Source organism: Schistocerca serialis, chromosome 5 (assembly GCF_023864345.2).
Source record: "Schistocerca serialis cubense isolate TAMUIC-IGC-003099 chromosome 5, iqSchSeri2.2, whole genome shotgun sequence".
NCBI classification, from domain to species: domain Eukaryota; kingdom Metazoa; phylum Arthropoda; class Insecta; order Orthoptera; family Acrididae; genus Schistocerca; species Schistocerca serialis.
The window spans coordinates 155,640,923-155,664,333 of record NC_064642.1 but is presented as its reverse complement, the minus strand read 5'-3'; the positions used below and the strand labels follow the sequence as shown (position 1 = coordinate 155,664,333).

At 44.7% G+C, this 23,411-nt stretch overlaps 1 non-coding gene across 1 annotated transcript; it reads left to right on the top strand.

Moving 5' to 3' along the window:
• The first annotated feature begins 12,008 nt into the window (after positions 1-12,008).
• Trnap-ugg (transfer RNA proline (anticodon UGG)) lies at positions 12,009-12,083 on the top strand. Its single transcript has one exon. It is a non-coding gene; the product is annotated as a tRNA-Pro (tRNA).
• The last annotated feature ends 11,328 nt before the right edge of the window (positions 12,084-23,411 follow it).

Genomic DNA, 23,411 nt, shown 5'->3' with positions numbered 1-23,411 from the left:
GTCGTCACTTCGTGGCGTTCTCAGTGGACCAGTGGACAGGGGACAGGGAGCACTGCATGCTTCACGATCAAAAGATTTTTAACTGTGTAATTACGTGTGATGTGTGTTTCATGACGGTATTCCTTGCGCAACCGGAATAAAAAAAGAAATACGATCAATGTAATTACTTCTCACAAAACCTGCATCTTTCCAGACTGCAAATAATTATGAACAAGAGAAATCCATGCCCTGCAAACTGATTTTTTTTTTTATGAAAAACAAGATACCCCTGAATTTCCATTCGTGAGATCCTTCCTCTCCACCACAGAGCGACAATTTCCAGGTAGAGAAGGGGAGAGGGAGAGAGGAGGGGGTGAGGGGGGCAGGATAGGGTGATGGGGTGGTGATCGATTTCCTGAAAAATTATTAAAATAAATAAATAAACTGTATTCCATAAACTGCCTTGAATCCCCTAAACTGTGTGAGTAAATAATATTCCACACATTGCCTAAATTGTTTAAACAATATTTCATACACTGAAATCGATTTACAGACAAATTCTGTAACTAGATAAATAAACTATATTCCATACACTACCATAAATTATTAAACAATATTCCAAACATTGTGTAAATTGTTTAAACAATATTCCATACACTGAAATCGAATTCCCTCCAAATGAACGATCAACTGAGCCTTTTTTCCGCCAACTTCCGAGACGTAGGGTCGTAGGGGATAAGGTTCACCAGTGAGGGGGGGGCAGAAGTTAATAATTAATCAATTTAATTATGTAGTCAATCAAATGATAAGAGTGAGAGGGGCTATTTCTGTAACTCAGACCTGAAAGTGTACCTGTAGCAGTGTAGGGGGAGGTTTCCTGAGGGGAGAGGGGAGTGCAAAGGGGTGGGAGAACAATAGGTTAAGTGCCTGTCAATGAAACGGAAGGATCCTTATCAGAACAATAGGCTAAGTACCTGTCAATCAAAGAAGAACAATAGGTTTGCCCCTTGAGTGCATACCTGCACCTGATGTAGGCAACTCGCGCTAACAAAATGTGTTCACGCCAGCCTCGTCCCCCTACTAATCAGTGTTCATGCTCTCTCTGACTACCCTGATTTAGGTTCTCTAAAGTATTCCTATCAATGCAGATAAGTTCTGGAATGGTTCCTTCAACAAGTCCACAGCTGACCACTTGTTCTGTCCTAATTAAGACCATGTGTATACTCACATGTCTGCATATGTGACTCACGTTTTCCTGAGTCATAGTATAATGATTCCTGATCGAATCCATTACGAACATTTATATTAAATGATCTACATGTGCTGTTCTAAATGATCCACATGTATCTGAAGCGAATAATACACACTTAGAAACTACAGATGATTTCCGAATAAGATTCCAGTACTGAAGTCGAAACGTCGAGTTTTCAGAAAGAAAAGGAGACGTTAGAAGCCCATTCAGTATCTCTTTTTCTTTTTTCGTGGGCTCCGGGAGGGATGGGGCGGTATGTTTACCCGTTCCACCACGATTTTCTCTCCAGTGCCTGTTCAGAGCTGCATCTTCACCCAGTTTATTTCATTTGCTCCAGTTTCTTAATTTCTATCTTACCCCGTATTTCTTGGCTTATGCAGCTTAGTCCAATACAGTGGAAGTTGCCCGTTGATGTCTTAGCAGTGTTTCCCATCATATCTGACCATAACACTGTATCTGAAGCACTGCTAGAAACACAGCAAAATCTTTCACATAATTATATAGAATTGTTCAGTTACATAATCAAGTTCAAATTAAGCGATATAGTTGAATATCTATTGGACGGCCACTAACCTAAAATCCTCATTTCGGCAATTTTTTTACGATTGGAATGAGGCACCATAGTATAGTCTCCTCCTGTAAAACAGTTTCAGAAGACTAAATACAGGTTTTCGGCCTTCTCTCATTCACTCTCCGTTTCTGTTCAGAATTGCGTATGGTGAAGGCCTCTAGGAACAGTGACTGAAATGCTAGTGATGAAGCATGACCTCGCAGTGACATACTCGGAAAAGTTTTAATTGACAGCGACAGCTGTCCTACTAAAAAAAGACCGCATGGGACATAAATCGGTAAATGTGATGTACATGTACAGATGAACAAACACATGATTACAATTTCGGACAAAATGGTTTATTTATTGAAGAGAAAGTGTTTCCCAAACCGAGTGAGTTAGTAAAGCGTTGGTCCATCTCTGGCCCTCATGCAAGCAGTTATTCGGCTTGGCATTTATTCATAGAGCTGTTGGATGTGTTCCTGAGGGATATCGTGCCAAATTCTTTCTAACTGGCGTGTTAGATCGTCAAAACCCGAGCTGGTTGGTGGGCCACCCCCATAGTACTCCGAACTTTCTCAGTTGGTGAGAGATTTGACGACTTTGCTGGCCAAGGTAGGGTTTGGCAAGCACAAAGGAAAGCAGCAGAACAGTGCTACTTATACAGACCGTCTCCAATTTAACCCTTGTAGTTATGAGTACTGGAAGATGTTGAAACGTTGACTCTCGGAATTTTTAGAGTGGGCCTCACAACTTTTTCCTTGCAGTGGCCCGAACTAATTACACACGCGACGGTTGTGAATTTTTTTAATGTATGTATCCTCTGCATCTCTTCCGTCAAATTGCAAAGGGAAACCAAGGCTTGACCGCACTGATCAGGTTCAAACGGGATTAGGAGAGAGCCAGTAATCGATCATTGCCGGCGGGGTTTTGTAAGTAGCATCGGGGGTGAATTACACTTCCTTATAGTACTTTCGTCTATTACCTGCTTTCCCCATGGCTACGTTTGCGTAGTCGCATATACAGAGTGTTTGTTTTAACTTGAGACAACTAAATCTTTTGAAAACTACGCATCGAAAAAAAAGCTTTAGTTAAGGGGACATTTGTCTTTACTACAACTGGCCGTCTTCTAGCCATCGCTTTTGTGAGGGCAGTCTCAACTTGGTATTTTCATTGCATATTCGGATTCTACGTCAAAAAATACGTACGGTTTGCTCAAGTCACTCTGTTCCATTCGTGGTGTGCTCGCCAAATATCAAGTGCGCATGTTCTTGCAATTAAGAACCGACGCATTTGATTCTACATTTCATTTAGGATATAAATGCAAACCTTTGTGTTCTAATGGTTGAAATTTATGTCCGAAATTTCGTTTGGTGTTGCAAATTTGATTTATAGTGAAGTATGGTTAGTCGTTTAAGTATCTGGTTAGAAACTACGTTCAGCGTAATCCAGGAACATCGACGTGGTTGTATTAGTTTTCTTGCTTGATTTCGATGAGACCACTCTCACAGTTGGGGTGTTTGATTTCGGTGAGTCTCCTTGCCTCTCACCATTGGAGTGCTTGATTTCGGTGAGTATTCGCGGCAGGCGTGCCTGTCACCATCACTTCATGGACATTTTACATGATTATGATAGTTGTGGCTTGTATTCCGCCTACCACCGATAGCCCCATAACGGCCATCGCGAAAGTTACGGCAGTTGAGTGGAAACACGTACCATAATCAGTCACCTTGATGAGGGGGGGCGGGGGGGGGCGCTCGAGGGCAGCCACCGAAATCAAGCCTTACAATGGTTTGGGGACTCACCACAATCAACCCCGTAGGGAAGAGAAAACCACATTACCACACAGGTAGCTTATTTGCCAGAAATTTTAATGTCTAGTCATATTATTTATACTCTACAATCACATTTGCGACACCCTAGAAACGTGCGACTATCAGTATCAACCGTTAGAACACAAAGGTTTACAAATTACATCGTAAATGAAATGTAGAATCAAATACGTCGTTTCTTAACCGCAAAAACAGGCACACTTGATATTTGGTGATTACAGCGCCACCTACCACGTGTGAGCCCCTATAGTGATATTAACTTTTCAATTAATTTTTCATCTACAACAATATCTTCGTACGATGCGACGTTATCGAGATATTTACTTGTCTGCAGTTAAAACGTACACACTGTACACTCGTAGACACTGGATTGTTGAGACTCATCCCAGCGACTGATCGGCTTTCGTCTTGTCAAACGCTATCGGATCTTTCTAGCCTCTTTTTGTGCACCAGATTACATTTATTAATATTGAAGAACTAACTGTCATTATTTGCACCAAACGCTAATGACATCTGCGTGTTGCTGCACTTATATAATCATACACTCCTGGAAATTGAAATAAGAACACCGTGAATTCATTGTCCCAGGAAGGGGAAACTTTATTGACACATTCCTGGGGTCAGATACATCACATGATCACACTGACAGAACCACAGGCACATAGACACAGGCAACAGAGCATGCACAGTGTCGGCACTAGTACAGTGTATATCCACCTTTCGCAGCAATGCAGGCTGCTATTCTCCCATGGACACGATCGTAGAGATGCTGGATGTAGTCCTGTGGAACGGCTTGCCATGCCATTTCCACCTGGCGCCTCAGTTGGACCAGCGTTCGTGCTGGACGTGCAGACCGCGTGAGACGACACTTCATCCAGTCCCAAACATGCTCAATGGGGGACAGATCCGGAGATCTTGCTGGCCAGGGTAGTTGACTTACACCTTCTAGAGCACGTTGGGTGGCACGGGATACATGCGGACGTGCGTTGTCCTGTTGGAACAGCAAGTTCCCTTGCCGGTCTAGGAATGGTAGAACGATGGGTTCGACGACGGTTTGGATGTACCGTGCACTATTCAGTGTCCCCTCGACGATCACCAGTGGTGTATGGCCAGTGTAGGAGATCGCTCCCCACATCACGATGCCGGGTGTTGGCCCTGTGTGCCTCGGTCGTATGCAGTCCTGATTGTGGCGCTCACCTGCACGGCACCAAACACGCATACGACCATCATTGGCACCAAGGCAGAAGCGACTCTCACCGCTGAAGACGACACGTCTCCATTCGTCCCTCCATTCACGCCTGTCGCGACACCACTGGAGGCGGGCTGCACGATGTTGGGGCGTGAGCGGAAGACGGCCTAACGGTGTGCGGGACCGTAGCCCAGCTTCATGGAGACGGTTGCGAATGGTCCTCGCCGATACCCCAGGAGCAACAGTGTCCCTAATTTGCTGGGAAGTGGCGGTGCGGTCCCCTACGGCACTGCGTAGGATCCTACGGTCTTGGCGTGCATCCGTGCGTCGCTGCGGTCCGGTCCCAGGTCGACGGGCACGTGCACCTTCCGCCGACCACTGGCGACAACATCGATGTACTGTGGAGACCTCACGCCCCACGTGTTGAGCAATTCGGCGGTACGTCCACCCGGCCTCCCGCATGCCCACTATACGCCCTCGCTCAAAGTCCGTCAACTGCACATACGGTTCACGTCCACGCTGTCGCGGCATGCTACCAGTGTTAAAGAATGCGATGGAGCTCCGTATGCCACGGCAAACTGGCTGACACTGACGGCGGCGGTGCACAAATGCTGCGCAGCTAGCGCCATTCGACGGCCAACACCGCGGTTCCTGGTGTGTCCGCTGTGCCGTGCGTGTGATCATTGCTTGTACAGCCCTCTCGCAGTGTCCGGAGCAAGTATGGTGGGTCTGACACACAGGTGTCAATGTGTTCTTTTTTCCATTTCCAGGAGTGTAATAACAATCAGTTTCATAGAACTGCATAATCTGGACAGGAAAACAAGAAAACTCATGACAATTCACCGTGTAATCTACCTTCGTAGTGATGTCGACGTGCTGTATTTACCCAGAAATGCAGGCGATAGAGCAGTGCAAAGTTTATTGGAAAGGAACAAGCCATCAGAACTACAGCCGTCAATGACAGAATAGAGAAAGCAACAAACTGAAAATGTAGATTACGCAAAGAAGTTGAGGAGTCAGTTGACGATCTTCGACCCGTGGCAAAAAAGTTCATTAAGACTGAGTATAACAAGAGGTAGTATGAGGTGAGACGAATGATCCACTGGCAATTATGCCAAAATTACCGTTTGCTGGTGGCAAGGAACTAATTGCACTACAGGCCGGAAAAAACTGTCGGAAACAAACATGTCAACTTATTGTAGGACTTCCGACACGTCGAATGCTGGAATAAAATGGTTCAAATGGCTCTGAGCACTATGGGACTTAACATCCGAGGTCATCAGTCCCCTAGAACTTAGAACTACTTAAACCTAACTAACTTAAGGACATCACACACATCCATGCCCGAGACAGGATTCGAACCTGCGACCGTAGCAGTCGCGCGGTTCCGGACTGGAGCGCCTAGAATCGCTCGGCCACCGTGGCCGGCAATGCTGAAATACTATGCAGAATTCATCACAACTGTGGAGGAAAAATAAGTTTGGATCAGTAACATTGCGATGCGAGTTGACTGCAGAATGAAAATAAACAACTTGAAAAACCTGCCAGATACGAGGAGTTTAAAATCGAGCTACAGCGATTTGATGTAATTAATGAAAATAGTCCCTTGGTTCTCAGCATACTGGAAGCAGTGGCAGAAGATTTTACTGGGCACTTGAAAACTATTGGCACTGATAAAATATCCATGTGCCAACTACAAAAAGCCGCTTTACTGAGATCTGCACGAATTATCTGCCGATACATCAAGCAGTCTAAGACGCTTGTGAATTGATCGACTATTGATAAAATACGAAATCCAGCATAGTAAACTCAATTCCCATGTCTACAGTAATAATAATAATATTTATCCGCTCTCCGATCAGTTTGTACAATGGTATCGATAAGCCATTTAAAAACAGGTGTGATAAATGTAGGCAGAGGAACATGGAAAAAAGTTTGTCTTGATTATCTAGATATGGCCCGCCCTGTTAGCTGTGCATTCTAACGCACGGCTTTCTGTACTGGGAAGGAGCGCCTGGTCCCCGGACTTGTGTCGAGGTCCGGTGTGCCGGTCAGTCTGTGGATGGGTTTTAGGCGGTTTTCCAACTGCCTCGGCGAATGTGGGCTGGTTCCCCTTATTCTGCCTCAGCTACACTATGTCTGTGACTGCTGTGCAAACAAGTTCTCCGCGTACGCGTGCACCACCATTCCTCTACCACGCAAACTTGTCTGGTGTGAGACGTTCCTTGTGTGTGTGTGTGTGGGGGGGGGGGGGGGGGGGGGGGGGAGGAGGTGTGACCGGGGGCCGAACCGCACAATGTCACTGCAAGAGTGGTTCGGTGTGTGGCGGCGGAGGGCTGAAGTGGACTGCGGTGGTCGTCTACATCTACATCTGCATCTACATCCATACTCCGCAAGCCACCCGACGGTGTGTGGCGTAGGGTACACTGAGTACCTCTATCGGTTCTCCCTTCTATTTCAGTCTCGTATTGTTCGTGGAAAGAAGGATTGTCGGTATGCTTCTGTGTGGGCTCTAATCTCTCTGAGTTTATCCTCATGGTCTCTTCACGAGATATACGTAGGAGGGAGCAATATACTGCTTGACTCTTCGGTGAAGGTATGTTCTCGAAACTTTAACAAAAGCACGTACCGATCTACTGAGCGTCTCTCCTGCAGAGTCTTCCACTGGAGTTTATCTGTCATCTCCGTAACGCTTTCGCGATTACTAAATGATCCTGTAACGAAGCGCGCTGCTCTCCGTTGGATCTTCTCTATCTCTTCTATCAACCGTATCTGGTACAGATCCCACACTGCTGAGCAGTATTCAAGCAGTGGGCGAACAAGCGTACTGTAACCTACTTCCTTTGTTTACAGATTGCATTTCCTTAGGATTCTTCCAATGAATCTCAGTCTGGCATCTGCTTTACCGACAATCAACTTTATATGATCATTCAATTTTAAATCACTCCTAATGCGTACTCCCTGATAATTTATGGAATTAACTGCTCCCAGTTGCTGACCTGCTATTTTGCAGCTAAATGATAAGGGAACTATCTTCCTGTGTGTTCGCAGCACATTACACTTGTCTACATTGAGATTCAATTGCCATTCCCTGCACCATGCGTCAATTCGCTGCAGATCCTCCTGCATTTCAGTACAATTTTCCATTGTTACAACCTCTCGATACACCACAGCATCATCTGCAAAAAGCCTCAGTGAACTTCCGATGTCATCCACAAGGTCATTTATGTATAGTGTGAATAGCAACGGTCCTATGACACTCCCCTGCGGCACACCTGAAATCACTCTTACTTCGGAAGACTTCTCTCCATTGAGAATGACATGCTGCGTTCTGTTATCTAGCAACTCTTCAATCCAATCACACAATTGGTCTGATAGTCCATATGCTCTTACTTTGTTCATTAAACGACTGTGGGGAACTGTATCGAACGCCTTACGGAAGTCAAGAAACACGGCGTCTACCTATGAACCCGTGTCTATGGCCCTCTGAGTCTCGTGGACGAATAGCGCGAGCTGGGTGTCACACGACCGTCTTTTTCGAAACCCATGCTGATCGCTACAGAGTAGATTTCTAGTCTCCAGAAAGGTCATTATACTCGAACATAAGACGTCTTCCAAAATTCTACAACTGATCGACGTTAGAGATATAGGTCTATAGTTCTGCACATCTGTACGACGTCCCTTCTTGAAAACGGGGATGACCTGTGCCCTTTTCCAATCCTTCGGAACGCTGCGCTCTTCTAGAGACCTACGGTACACCGCTGCAAGGAGGAGGGCAAGTTCCTTCGCGTACTCTGTGTAAAATCGAACGGGTATCCCATCAGGTCCAGCGGCCTTTCCTCTTTTGAGCGATTTTAATTGTTTCTCTATCCCTGTGTCGTCTGTTTCGATATCTACCATTTTGTCATCTGTGCGACAATCTAGAGAAGGAACTACAGTACAGTCTTCCTCTGTGAAACAGCTTTGGAAAAAGACATTTAGTATTTCGGCCTATAGTCTGTCATCCTCTGTTTCCGTATCATTTTGGTCACAGAGTGTCTGGACATTTTGTTTTGATCCACCTACCGCTTTGACATAAGACCAAAATTTCTTAGGATTATCTGCCAAGTCAGTACATAGAACTTTACTTTCGAATTCATTGAACGCCTCTCGCATAGCCCTCACACTACATTTCGCTTCGCGTAATTTTTGTTTGTCTGCAAGGCTTTGGCTATATTTATGTTTGCTGTGAAGTTCACTTTGCTTCCGCAGCAGTTTCCTAACTCGGTTGTTGTACCACGGTGCCCCTTTTCCATCTCTTACGATCTTGCTTGGCACATACTCATCCAAAGCATATTGTACGATGGTTTTGAACTTTGTCCACTGATCCTCAACACTATCTGTACTTGAGACAAACTTTTGTGTTGAGCCGTCAGGTACTCTGTAATCTGCTTTTTGTCACTTTTGCTAAACAGAAAAATCTTCCTACCTGTTTTAATATTTCTATTTAAAGTTGAAATCATCGATGCAGTAACCGCTTTATGACTGCTGATTCCCGGTTCTGCGTTAACTGTTTCAAATTCGGGTCTGTTTGTCACCAGAAGGTCTAATATGTTATCGCCACGAGTCGGTTCTCTGTTTAACTGCTCAAGGTAGTTTTCAGATAAAGCATTTAAAAAAATTTCACTGGATTCTTTGTCCCTGCCACGCGTTATGAACGTTTGAGTCTTCCAGTCTATATCCGGCAAATTAAAATCTCCACCCAGAACAGAACCATAACATGGTGGGGAAATCTACTCGAAATATTTTCCAAATTATCCTTCAGGTGCTCAGCCACAACAGCTGCTGAGCCAGGGGGCCTATAGAGACATCCAATTACCATGTCTGAGCCTGCTTTAACCGTGACCTTCACCCAAATTATCTCACATTTCGGATCTCCGTCAATTTCCTTCGATACTATTGCACTTCTTATCGCTTTAAACACGCCTCCCCCTTCACTGTCCAGCCTGTCTCTGCGGTATACATTCCAATCTGAGTTCAGGATTTCATTACTGTTTACGTCTGGTTTCAGCCAACTTTCTGTCCCTAATACTACATGGGCGTTGTGACCGTTTATTAATGAAAGCAGTTCTGGGACCTTTCTATAGACGCTCCTGCAGTTTACTATTAGCACATTAATATTGTTATTCCCTGTTGCATTTTGTCTACTCCTACCTTTCCGCGTCTCAGGAGGCGTCTTGTCGGGTCTAGGGAGGGAATTCTCTAACCTAAAAAACCCATATGTGCACTCCACACGTACTCCGCTACCCTTGTAGCCGCTTCCGGCGTGTAGTGCACGCCTGACCTATTCAGGGGGACCCTACATTTCTCCACCCGGTAGCGGAGGTCGAGAGATTTGCATCCCAGATCTCCGCAGAATCGTCTGAGCCTCTGGTTTAAGCCTTCCACTCGGCTCCAAACCAGAGGACCGCGATCGGTTCTGGGAACGATACTACAAATAGTTAGCTCTGATTACACCCCGCGAGCGAGGCTTTCCGCCTTCACCAAATCCGCCAACCGCCTGTACGAACTGAGGATGACCTCTGAACCCAGACGGCAGAAGTCATTGGTGCCGACATGAGCAACAATTTGCAGTCGGGTGCACCCAGTGCTCTCTATCGCCGCCGGCAGGGCCTCCTCCACATCTCGGATGTGACCCCCCGGCAAGCACACAGAGTGAACACTGGCCTTCTTCCCCGACCTATCCGCTATTTTCCTAAGGGGCTCCATCACCCGCCTAACGTTGGAGCTCTCAATAACTAATAAACCCCTTCCCCCGTGTGCCTGCTCGGACCTTGCTCACAAGCAGAGCGGGCGATGCCACACGGCCAGCCTCCACATTTACCCTCCGCCTCGTGCGCCGGAACGCCGCTGAACCCGCCACTCCCCTTGGGGAGAGGGTGGCCCAAACGCGCCCGGTACCCGCGATGATGTCTCGACAGCAGGGACAGTGGGTGAAACATGTAACACCTGGGGTGTACCATGCGACGCACCAGACTCCCCACTGGCGCTACACTCCGAGGCAGCAGCCTGAAGACGGCTGACCGCGGCCATCAACACGTTCAGCTGTTCGCGAACAGTGGCCAGCTCCTCCTGCGTCCGTACACAGCAGTCACACACACATCCTATCCATCCTAAGAAATCTTTTTACTGTAGAGAGTTAATCAACTTTTAACTAGACTGCTAATTCACTAAAGGCGGATGATTGTTGACTGAACTGTGGTTGCTAGCCACTTCTTGTAGAAAACAATGAAAATAGCACTACCTGTCTCTGGACTGTATTGAAAACAAACACTAGCACTACTTGCACTATGTTTGACTAGAGGGACTCTCTCTGACTGTATTCAAAACAAACACGAAATCTATGGAACACTATTACTAGCACTCGACAATTAAAGCTTCCTAAAAGCAAAAACACACGGAAGAAGAAGTGACAAGTAAGAAAAATACAGTTAATACTTAAATTAAGGTAGCTCGCTGCACAGCAGACGTGAAGCAGGCGGCAGTTACGAAGACGTCGTGGGGTTGTGGACCACTGCGGGGCTGCAGTGGGGACGGAACCTCTCCGTCGTTTCTAGGCCTCCGATTCACATAGAATAGAATACAATGCAATACAATCTAGATATGTAATCAAAATATTATATTCAGAAGCATAACCCATCCTTCTAGAGTCGTATATCAACACAACATTGACACCACTACACTTTGCACACGTATATTATTGTCCATCAACAGCTTTGGAGTTGTCCGATTATTATCTACCTACTGTCGACTATCAAAGCAGAGAGGTAACTTCAGAGACATTCTTTATGAATTAGACATAGTAAAATGCATTCTTGAACAATGTGGCAAGCCTGAATCAAAGTCAGTAATATGTACAAAAGTACAGCGAGTCATGAGAAAGCGAACACATTAACAGATGTGTATCGCTTATACAAGTATAAAATGAAATGATATTTAAATGGACACCCTAACTGCAAACAGGCGTTGATGTACTTCATTGTGCGAACGCACACGCTATGCCCGAACTCGTACGGGACTTGGTAGATTAATCTGCCACGAGTAATGAGTATGATGGGCAAACATCTATTAGGCGCACTACGAATGTAGTGGTGTGGACATGTTGGGAATGTGGATCTCACGGGAAGCGTGCAAGGGATACGTCCCTGCAGACGCACTATCCTCTGTGCCCGCGGTGGCTCAGATGGATAGAGCGTCTGCCATGGATGCAGGAGATCCCGGGTTCGAGTCCCGGTCGGGACACACATTTTCAACATGTCCCCAATGAAGTACATCAACGCCTGTTTGCAGCTAGGGTGTCCATTTAATTATCATTTCATTTCTAGCAAAGCTGCATGGTCATCCACGGTAACTGTTCTTTCGGGAACAGATACTACCGTCATATATAACAAGTATAAAAGGCGGTGCATGGGGGGTGCTGTCATTTGTACTCAGGCGATTAATGTGAAGACATTTCCACCGTGATTAGGCCGCGCGACGTGAATCAACAAACTTTGAACGCGGAATGGTAGTCGGATCTAGATGCATGGGACATTCCATTTCGGAATCGTTAAGTAATTCAATGGTCCGAGATCCATAGTGTCCAGAGTGTGCCCAGAATACCAAATTTCAGGCATTACCTCTGACGACGGGCAACGCAGTGGCCGACGGCCTTCACTTAACGACCGAGAGTAGCGGCGCTTGCGCAGAGTTGTCAGTGCTAACAGACAATCAACATTCCATGAAATAAACGCAGAAATCAATGTGGGCTATAAGGAAAACAAATCCGTCAAAACAATGCCGCGAAATTTTGCGAATGGGCTACGGCAGCAAACGACCGAAGCGAGTGCCTTTGCCAACAGCATGACATCGCCTGCAGCGCCTCTCCTGGATCGCCGACTGCAAAACCGTTGCCTGGTCAGACGAGTCCCGATTTCAGTTAGTAAGAGCTGATGGTAGGGTTCGGCTTGTGCGCAGACCCCACGAAACCAACAAGGTACTTTGCAAGGTGGTGGGGGCTCTGTAATGGGGTGGGCTCTGCTTACATGGAATGCACCGGATCCTTTTGTCCGACTGAACCGATCATTGACTGGAAATGGTTATCTTCTTCTAATTTTACAGCCATTCATGAACATCATGTTCCCAAACAATGATGGAATTTTTATGGATGACAATGCGCTATGTCACTGAGCCACAACTGTTCGCGAATGGTTTGAAGAACATGTGGCCAACCGGATAGCCCGACATGAATCCCATCGAATATTTGTAGGACATAATCGAGAGGTCAGTTCGTGCACAACATTCTCCACCGGGAACACTTTCGCAATTATGGACGGCTATAGAGGTAGCATGGCTCAATATTTCTGCAGGGGACTTGCAACCACTTGTTGAGTTTGTGCCACTGCACTACGCCGGAGAAAAGTAGGTCCGACATGGTATTAGGAGGTACCCCATGACTTGAATTTAGAATATTTTTCTGTCGATCTAGCTTTCCTGTATACAACTACGTCGTGTGTGAACAGCGTCAGAGAACATACCTAGAAACTTGTGTAGACGATAGAGCAGCAAGCTGCCGAAGAGTTGGGTTGGGTTGTTTGGGGAAGGAGGCCAGACAGCGAGGTCATCGTTCTCATCGGATTAGGGAAGGATGAGGAAGGAAGTCGGCCGTGCCCTTTCAAAGGAATCATCCCGGCATTTGCCTGGAGCGATTTAGGGAAATCACGGAAAACCTAAATCAGGATGACCGGACGCGGGATTGAACCGTCGTCCCCCTGAATGCGAGTCCAGTGTCTAACCACTGCGCCACTTCGCTCGGTGCTGCTGAAGAGCAACTGGAGAAAAGTAGGTCCGACATGTTATTATGAGGTACCCCATGATTTGAATTTAGAATATTTTTCTCACGATCTAGCTTTCCTGTATACAACTAAGTCGTGTGTGAACAGCGTCAGAGAACATACCTAGAAACTTGTGGAGACGGTAGAGCAGCAAGCTGCGGAAGACCAACTATTCAAAAGGCCGGCAGTTATGTATTTGTGCAAAAAAGTCATTTGCGTTACAAAAGATACGAGTGGTCTAGATGCAGGAATAAGATGCAAGGGCCATTCGGAGGAACGATACCGAGAACAGTTACAAAAGAGGCAATCGATTTTATTCGGACCGAAACCGCAGCAGGTTTCGATTGAGGTGAGCGGGCAGAGCTCGGAGAATCCGCCCCGCATAATCTAATCTGGGAATCGATCAGCGAGCCTCGCACAGTGGGCAGTGACCGGGGGTGGGGTGGGGAGGGGGGGGGCGGAGGAGGGCACCCTTCACGGCCGCCATTTGTAATGCTAAATGTGTCTCTACGGCGGCGCGACGCAGGCGGAGCGGCTCTGCGCGAACGAGATAATTCATCGGGCCCGGTGCCGCTACTCGTCCGCGAGCGCCCCCACCGCCGCCTGCTCCTCGCCGGCAAGAATAATCGCGTCTTTAACTTGCGTAATTAGCCAGCCGGCCAGGACGAGCGACTGGACTGGCCGCCTGCTCGCGGTCGATTACCCCGCGGGTCGACGCTGCTCGCTGCGATTAATCGCGCTCGCTCTCGACGTCGACCATTACTAGACGCTTTCCTTCTTCCACCTCCCCTCCTTCCCCCACCGCTCTCTCTCTCTCTCTCTCTCTCTCTCTCTCTCTTCCCTGCCTGTGCGCGGGAGTAATTGAGAGCTGCTGGCTAGCATGTGCACAGTAGCCGAAATGAAATACGTGCGGAAATTTCATAAATAAACGGCGGTGTTTACTGTCGGTTTTCGTTCTGCGCCTCGAGGAGGGATTACCCTTCCTCCCCATCCCTCCCCCCCCCCCCCCCCCCCGTCCGACCACCGCTTCCACCAACCCGATGGCCTCGAGCGTGGCGTTTGATGCTTAATGGCATTTATAGGCGCAGATGGTATTCCATTACCGTCCCTGACGCTGTGATGTCTCGCTAATGACAGGTTATTAATGAAGCTTAGCGTGTTCTATGGCGTAGCTGCTGATTCAAGCTGACGTTCTCGTAATATTTTATTTTGCGCGTCTCTCCTCGTACTCGCGCGCAACGGACTCTCGTAGTTTTACTTTTTCTGTCTGCGTATCCACATACTTTCCACCTGGCTGGTGCTTTCGCACTTATGTTCTGATATGTATGTTGTTTTATATAAACCATATAAAATAGTAATGTAAGAACCACTAACCACATTAAAGATATCATAATTCCACAATGCCTCGTAATCTCTTAGCTCCAGTCTTAAGGAGACAGTTAAGTAACAACTCTACATGTAGATCAATTTCATTGTTAAAAATTGTTGACGTAAACTACGCAGTTTGAAAACTTGTGACATAACTTACAACGAAAAATCATTTTTTATAAATTACTGTTCTGAAATTCAGGTTTTTAAAACATGATTTCTTATACTCAAAACAATAAAACCACCGAATTAAATATAAACAACAGCTGCTCTGTCTTTCCTCTTAGCAGTGTCACGTTGCTCCCTACGTCTGCTCGATACATACCGGTGGTATGGTGGTGGTTTTATTATTATTACAATTATTATTTAATTAATTTTATAGTATTCTGGCTTTTAAAAAGTTTGAACTCAAATGCAAATCTGAATCAAATTATAATTATCTTTGGCTACATGAGTCTTCAATTAAATCCAGAAAATTACGTACTTGAAAAATCATGTAAAAATGTTTTTTTTAAATATTGAAATTTGAATGCAATTACCATCATCATAGGTAATGATTCATTCTTTCTTTTAGCTAGGCTTCTCTACCGGAATTGTCTGTTGGCGAGTATAATTTTGGGACGCGATTTGCGCATAAAAGCTACCGGACTTGGAAAAAGTGAAATTTTAGATGCAGGTCTCGGCCGATGTGGCCGAGTGGTTCTATGCGCTTCAGTCTGGAACCGCGCGACCGCTACGGTCGCAGGTTCGAATCCTGCCTCGGGCATGAATGTGTGTGATATCCTTAGGTTAGTTAGGTTTAAGTAGTTTTAAGTTCTAGGGGACATTTGAACCATTTTTAGATGCAGGATCTACTCTGAAAACAAACCAAACTTATTACACTGATTGGTGCCGTTCGTGTGCAGTCATTCACCAACAGACATCCCCACACAAAGTAAGCCACATTTACTTATCCAATTCATGAAAAAAGCTGAGGAAAAAAGGTATGATTAGTCGTAGTGATAAACACAACGAAATTAAATAATTATTGTTACGCAAAATGAGTACAAAAAAAAACAGAATCTCTGCGTAACACAGATTATTGCGAACATACCGGACAATGGCTGAACACGAAGAGAGAGAACAAATCGTTGCCGGTCCGGTTCACTTAAATTTACATAGATGATGTTATTACAGAGAGGTTTTATTGTAATCGCAGTGTCTATTAAGCAGTGATAAAATCGTCTCAGCGCTACTGCACGAAAAAACACAGTCACGAAATCCGTTAACACTTGGGGAACATTACTGTAGTCTTCGTGTGTATGACGTCATGTTTTCAACTGCTGCCAGTCGCAATGTTCAAACAGTCCCAATCTAGCTACTTGGCGAAGAGGAAGTTTCGAGTGAACACTTGTATTCCTAAGTTTTAGAAAAGCTCACCATGAATCTCCTGTGGCCTTAAAATTCCCTAAGTGATGTGTTTCATTAACTAACATGTTAGTCTAGTTACACAGAGCCTTATCCAACGCCCCTGCCCATCCCACTATGTTCATCACCAATCGTGGTGCCGGCGCAGCGGCAAATACAGTTACGTTGCAATTTAATACGCATGTATTATTTTAAATCTCCGGTGTCAGCGCGCCCGGGCAGAAATTAAGCCCTGAATGTGGATGACTTGCACGGCAATGGAAAAGTGTGTTGCAGAAGTCAGTAACTCTGAACAGGCCGATATGCTCAAAACAAAGTTAACAGGATATAAGGCCTTTGACGATACTTATATATCAGAAGAATACAAAATAACACTCCTATAACACATTATTTTTCTTCTTTTTCCTCGCCTTGTCGCCTGTCTTCACAGGATATACAGATACCCCTCCCCCCCTTTCTGCCACTTGTTCACCTTCCTGATCTGCCCGATCTAATTACGGTAACAGATCCACCCTCATGAGCCAGTGCTAATTAATAATGTTACGCAACAGAATTTTGATAACATGATCTGGTCTAAGGAGCTCTAGGAGCTGTATCCTGAGTGCGGTCTCACGGAATCTTCTATTATAATTTTTTTGTGGCGTGGGGTTTACTGGCTATGAAAGCAAAATCGCAGGATATAATAGATTCAGAATTTATTTCAGAAGCAACATCAAAACTTCTAAGGATTGAACATGCATTATTCACAGAATCACGTTTCTGGCAGTACATGGCAGGTCACATTAATAATTGTCACGTTGGCAAGGCCCAGAGAAGAGTGAGGATATCAGTTTGTGATGATTCCCTATCATGATTACAGAATCGTGAAGACTTATGGCAAGTACGCAGTGACTACAGCGCGAGAACTTGACAGCAAATGAAAACAATTCTACTAATTGGGCAGAGCGATCATACCGGAGGCCACCGTTTCCATCCAAACGAACAAATAATTGTGTCTTTCTATGCGTGGCACGTTGGTGCAGCAAAGTAAACTTATAGTGAGTGAGGTGCACTGGTTGACGTCGAAGTGCAGCAATTCGAGCGGTCCCTCCATCATAGCCGATCGTCTGTGCACTCTTGTCTCCAGATCCGAAGTCTCATCCCGCCAAAGTTCTTCACAATCAGATTCCGAATTTTCAATTCTCTTACTTGCCCGTCCGATTCTGAACGTCCGACTTCACCGAATGAGTATAAAACCACATAATCCTCCAAGCATGGATACCGCTTTTTGCACGCCTGAAGTTTCCTAATCTCACGCGTTACTTCCAACATGGGCCAATAGTAAAATTTTATAAAGTATCTCATATTCCCTCCATTAACTTCGTAAATCTCCTCTCAAAGTCAACTTCTTTATCGCCCGTCTCCGCCCAAAAAGTGTAACCCAAGACGCACATCACATGCCGCTTACTAATGACAGAGCGTGTTTTTCTCGCAGGTGCGATTTTCCCATCGCGGGAAAACAAAAAGAAAGGAGTTGTATCCTCTTAGCTTCGGCTGGGAGAATCACCAGCCCTGCAGTAACAGCATAATCGGTGCTGCTTTCTTGATCCACTTTCTAAAGGTGCGCGTCTGGAGCCTTCGCTGAATTCCCTCAATTCTTCCATCAATTCACTATCGAGATTTTCTCGTTCACCTGCAGGCGCACTGTGCTGTTCGCAGGCCGGGATGGAGGGAGCAGAGGGAGTGGGGGATTGCATTTCTATTCCCACAACTGCGTCTTGTTGTATTGTCCCACGCCTTGACAGTCCAAGTCCCTACACCGTCCCATCTTCTTTCGCAAAGACCATTATTGCCACTTTCTCCTTGCCACGGGTTGACTACACAGTTATTAAAAGACACCGCCACTGTGCCCCAAGGGAATGACTCCCCGTCTCCTCCCCGGACAGCACAGCATCCGCCTTTATACCTCCAGACATAGAAGCACAGTAGAGAACGAGCAAGCATAGACAGTTACGCACTATCCTGTATGAGGACAACCGCAATCACAAGTAGGCATCTTGAATAACAGCACCTTGGGTGCTGTTGTAAAGAATTTATTTAACCACTGATTTCATAGCCTAGGAGCCACATCATAAGGATAAATCTGTTAAATTACAGAAAGCGTTCGCTATAATTGCGATCGAATTATACAGTAGTTACAATCATTAGTGAATCGTGACATTAAAGTAGAAAAGTGGACGGGACCGAACCATCCTTATCTATGAATAAATGACGCAATTAGCGGATCATTAGGTAACAGGAAAGTATAGGTCCACGGTTCCTCAAGTGTGCCCCCTTTTTTTTTTAACTGTAAGAACCGTCAAGAAATATCTTCCCATCCTAATGTGATAAAAGGCCAAAAACGGGCCAGTCAAAAATTAAAAATATCTTTCATGAATCCAAATGGACGTCAGTAGACCGAACATAACCGGTTAACCATTAGATACAGGGACACAATCCATACAGAGAGCCTAAAAATTAATGAAAGTATGGGAAGTATCAACAAGAAACAACTTAGTAATAAAAACAGTAGACGATAAACTGATGGGAAATTTGTGTGAAAAGACGTACTGTAAATTCAGCAAACTGCAATGCATCGAGTTACAGGCATAGCTAGCCACGTTCCCACCTGTATCTTGTAAGTAGGCTGTTTAGGTTTTTATGTTGGTAACGTCACGTAGCGCTCTGTATGAAAATCACTGTGCTGTTTGCAATCTCTGGCTGGTTTGCATTGTTGGAATTTGCTATTGTAGTGTTGGGCAGTTTGGCTGCTAACAGCGCGTAGCGTTGAGGAGTTGGAGGTGAGAGATGGCGGAGTTTTGAGAGCGGATGATCTGGACGTGTGTCCATCAGAGACAGTAAATTTGTAAGACTGGATGTCATGAACTGATATATGTATTATGACTTTTGAACACTATTAAGGTAAATACATTGTTTGTAATCTATCAAAATCTTTCATTTGCTAAGTATGCCTATCTGTAATTAGTGCCTTCAGTAGTTAGATTCTTTTATTTAGCTGGCAGTATTGGTGCTCGCTGTATTACAGTAATTCGAGTAACGAAGATTTTTGTGAGGTAAGTGATTCATGAAAGGTGTAGGTTATTGTTAGTCAGGGCCATTCTTTTGTAGGGATTTTTGAAAGTCAGATTGCGTTGCGCTAAAAATATTGTGTGTCAGTTTAAGCACGGTCATTTATAATTTTTCCAAGGGGACGTTTCAATCTACATGCAATGCAGTCTGCCGTATTCATGGTATGTCTTCACTCTAGGTGGACGGTACCCCGGTATCGAATTGTTAAATGGTTATGTTCGGACTACAGTGGTCCGTTTGGATACATGTTGGGTGTTTTTAATGTTTACTTTTTAATTTTTGACTGGGTGCTCTAGCCAATCATGGGCCTTTTATCGCATTAAGATGGGAAGATAGTTCTTATAGGTTCTTACAGTTACAAAAAAATTTAGGCACGCTTGAGGATCTGTGGATCCATACTTTCCACTCACCTGATTATCTTCTAACTGCGTCATTTATTCATAAATAAGAAAATTCCGTCCCGTCCATGTTGCAGCTTTAAAGTCATGATTCACCATGTGAAAGTTCTGTTTCTCACTACTGATTGTAGCTACAATTCGACCATAATTGCAGCTAGCGCTTTTTGTACTTACACAGATTTAACTCGACGATGTGGCTTCGAGACTACGAAACCGGTCGTTAAATAAATTATTTGCAAGAGCAGCCATGCAGTTCAAGATATAGACAGACAGTACTGATCTGCAATCTCTGCCGCATCCGACCGTACGACTGTAAGTGCAGTTGTCCCGTTCTACAAGTCATTAGCATCTACTCCATCCCAACTCTACCTATAGGTGATATGTGGCTAACTGGAAACAGTAGCCACCTTTTAATGGAAGTGGCAATATTAGTGGGAGAGGGTAGCCGGATGCCATTCATGTCATCCCTCCCCACTTGCCGCAACGAGTGTGTATAGCCGCGCGGAGTGGCCGCGCGGTTCAGGGCGTCTTGTCACGGACTGCGCAGCCCCTCCCGCCGGAGGTTCGAGTCCTCCCTGTGTGTGTTGTTCTTAGTATAAGTTAGTTTAATTTAGTTTAAGTAGTGTGTAAGTCGATGACCTAAGCAGTTAAGTCCCTTAGAATTCACACACATCGTCTCTGAGTGTGTATACCCCATCTGTTTGCGTCTAGCGTTATACCATTTAAAAGAATGTGAACGTTTTCGTAATGTTTGCGAAGCATTTAACTGTGTCGGGGATATCGCCCCGCTATTCATCTTATCGGATATGGGAAACCGCCTAAAAGCCACTTCCAGGCTGGCCGGCACACCAGCAGTCGTCGCTACTCCGCCGTACGGGTTCGATCCCTGAATCCCTAAAGTGGCTCGGTAATGCGTGCGGCTAACCGGGCGAGACGTTCCTTTCTCCCTATTTCCAGCATTATCTCAAAGACTACGTGGAAAGTGCTACGCATTTTGATGAAAGACCATTCTTTTTAGGTCCAAAATACACTCAGGTTCACACTTGGTGCAACGTGTTTCCAGTGTAGTTCAAATGATTCAAATGGCCCTGAGTACTATGGGACTTAACATCTGAGGTCATCAGTCCCCTAGAACTTAGAACTACTTAAACCTAACTAAGGATATCACTCACATCCATGCCCGAGGCAGGATTCGAGCCTGCGCCCGTAGCGGTCGCGCGGTTCCAGACTGAAGCGCCTAGAACCGCTCGGCCACACCGGCCGGCCCACTGGAGTGTTTTCTGGAAAATCCGCGAAATATTCATCTACGTTTGCTACAACCATTTCGTTCGCCTCAAAAGTTATCAGCATTTTCTGAGGTTGCCTTGCAACAGTTGTTGATTTGAGTATTCTCTATCCCACCGTACTGCTGTTTGGTGCGGTGCGGTAGTCGGAGGGTTCAGTAGTACCGCATCTACTCTCTCTCCCGTTTTAAGATTTGCGAGCCGCCTCCATATCGAAGTATAATCCCAGTATGCAATTTGTGTAAGTTAGTTACGCCCTATTAACGTTTTGTACATATTAGAAATATTTTAAACATAGCTGCACAACAGCAACGATTTCACGGTATAAATTTATAAACAGCCGACCAGTTGCAATGGATAAAGAAATTCTTTACCTAGATTTCGACAAATATAAATTTGTCTTCTTCAGAAGGTAACCTAAGGGTAATGAACATCATAGCTTACCTGGAAAACCAATCGCCGGCGATCGCCACTGAATGTACAAGATTTCTCTTTAAACTGGAGACGTTACAGTTACATTTTTTCATTAGAAGACGTTTTATCCTATATGATATGTTGCCAAGAAAAGAGTAGAAATAAATTTTTTTAGCTTCTTTGCCTTTCCAATTCAGGGGTTTACAAACTAACCTGTAACAACTGTCCTTTATATGATATTGGTCAAACAGGCAGAGCTGTGAAAACAAGATATAAAGAACACCTATTAGGTATAAAAGGAGCGAATATATACAATTCTACTTTTGCTGAACACCTCCTCATAGCCAGTCATACGCCAAAACATTTAGAAGACACTGTTATCCTACACAGAGGAGACAAAGGGCGTAGATTAGATCTGTGGGAAGAGTTACAAATTTTCAAACATCTTGAGCTCAAGGACGGTAATATACTGAACGACCAGTTGAACCTGGCTTGTAGACAATTTTTCGAAGGCTTTAAACCTGTACTGTTTAAGGTATAACATTAATGCTGGTAACCTTAGTGGTTTATTCCTCAGGAAGCTATGATGCACCTTCAGTGCTTTAAGCTCACTACCCCTTATGTAATGGTGGTTTTGTCACGATGGATGTTTGCTACTACATCGGCGCTTATGTGATTTTGCCTGGCTCTAAAATTTTGTTTTTCCTGTGAATGTGTATTAACAGGATCGTGTACCAGTGTTCGTAATTCTTTCTTGACAAGAGCCATTATTGTCGATTTTAAAGTTCTGACATGTATACCGTTTGTGTGCTTCACTAATATAGTAATGTAATTTTTTATATTTTGGCTGTATATGCCACTGGGCGTAAGTTTCTCGGCGTAAGCGCCACCTGCCTTTTTTTATGTATAACTACATTATTTGTACCAATGCTCCCATACTGTTATAAAGGGAGTGTTAATTTCCTTCCTTTTTTTATTGTTATTCTACCTAAGGGCGTTATTAATACTGATAATTTACACATTGCCTTTGTACGCCCATTGGCACATGTTTCTCGGCACAAGCGCCACCTGCCCTGTTTTCAGAGTAACTACGCTCGCCGATTACTATCAGTCAGTTGTGAGCACTGCAAGATCCATGAGATATTTTATATTAACGTGGCAAAACCTAATTCTAGGGCTATATTTTATTTTTGACACATGGATCTATGCCGACAATTGTAAAAACGGCGATGGTACATTAGTCGTTACTAATGTAAAATTGTAAGTACCAGTCGTCGTTATCATACTTCTGTAATGCAAGATATCTCTAATTTGTCTTAAAATTTTATGCTAGGCTTATAAGTTTCATAATTTTCCAATGTAAGCTATGATGTTCATTGCCCTTAGGTTACCTTCTGAAGAAGACAAACTTATATTTGTCGAAACCTAGGTAAAGAATTTCTTTATCCATTGCTATTGGTCGGCTGTTTATAAATTTATTACATCTTAGAAAATCCTTCCCGTGTCGCATTTGATCCTGAAGGACAGCACGGTGCACAACAGCGCATGACCGCGACGAAATCAAAGGATATGTATTGTATATTATTTTTTTAACGAATGTAACCACTGAGCTTAATAGTTGATGTGTTTCTTGCTTTATTTTTAAAGGAAAAGATTTGCATAACTGGTTAATTACAGCATCTATGCTCGATTATTTGTCGTAATTCGTTGGATGTCGTATGCATCACATGTAGAGAGGTTTATGGTATAAAGAGTTTAAAAGGAAGGAAAATATTTTGT